Genomic DNA, 1,415 nt, shown 5'->3' on the forward strand with positions numbered 1-1,415 from the left:
ATTTGCCGCTGAAGAGTAAAACCCCCTTGACATGGCCATCAGAGCAATAAGTTTTTCGGAGTGAGGGTGAGGAGATACGCACTTGATATGGGCTCTCAAGAAAATTGGATGTTGTTGGCGATATCGGCGATGTATTTGAATTTTCGGGATGTGCCAGGAATCTCGGGCAGGAGATCCGATGTGTGGCGGCAGTGGAGGAGGAGGAAGTTGCCATTTGCTGCCTGGAATATTCGGGCAGGGGTGAGGGATAGCGAGGACAAATGAATGCGCTTAGATCGTTGGTTCCTGCCTGAACCCATGAAAAGCTTCGGCCATTATAGAAAACTGAAATAAGAATGAAAGAAGGACAAGAAGTATGGAAAGAAGAAGAAAGTAAAACCAATGTTATTAGATTATCAAAAGTACTTAGAGCTCTAGTAAATAAGCAGAGCTAGACAAGAAAAACCAATTACATATTACACTCGTTAAAGTGAAACTATTTATATATATCTGCTTTATGTCTAACTACTTAGACTGATATTTTGACTTAGTCCTAAAATCTTTAGGTAGGGCGAAAGCAGAGTAATTGTCTCTGTTTAATGCGAAGAAGTAATGGAAAACCATGATGAAAGGCTGAGTCTGAAGTATAGATGGTCAATGTTTAAAGTCTCCCCTTGTGGTATTAATCATGGTTGCTTTAATTATGATCTCTCTGTGAAAGATCATTGGTGTTTGGTTTGAAGGTTAACCCAGTTCGGCGGGAGATTTTCTTTTTCTGTCTGAATGTGGAGTTGAATATTCAATAATTATATCATTGGGCTCATACTCCTTACATAACTCGAGCTCACTTCCGCAAGTACCTATAGAATGACTAACTAATGCGAGCCAACACAAGAATTAATCAAACACATGCTCAACTCTGTAGAGTTGACAGAAATCTATCGTAAACCATCAGTTATATCAAGCTTAGCCAACCCCCACCCTTGCTTCTAACAAAAAGTTGGTTTGAGAGATTATGGAGAACGGGATATTCGTTGTTCCTATATCTAATAATGAAAACTTTACTGATGTATGAAATTATTTGTGGTGACTCTCTACGCCTTAAACTTTTTAGTTAGTTTTGTGAATTGATCTATTGATCACTACTCCAACTTCGACAGTATTTCACTAGTGATCCTATGTCTATGTCAAAAATTTAACTAACCGTACTGCGCTGTCTCAGCTGTTCTAGGCTAGTTTTGGTGCTGATCAAGTTTGGTGAACAAATTGGTTGAATAACCTACTTAATTTGTGGGGTTGATTGAGACGAGGGCAGAAAGGGTGTGTAGAAGACAAGGTTGACATGTTGATGTGTGAAATTAAACTGAGAAGATAGATGGACGAGAAGTGGCAATTGAAATAGTGAGTAAACCACGCATACTCTTAATGTTGTTGCT

Source organism: Dendrobium catenatum, unplaced genomic scaffold, assembly GCF_001605985.2.
Source record: "Dendrobium catenatum unplaced genomic scaffold, ASM160598v2 fragScaff_scaffold_1022, whole genome shotgun sequence".
Lineage (NCBI taxonomy): Eukaryota > Viridiplantae > Streptophyta > Magnoliopsida > Asparagales > Orchidaceae > Dendrobium > Dendrobium catenatum.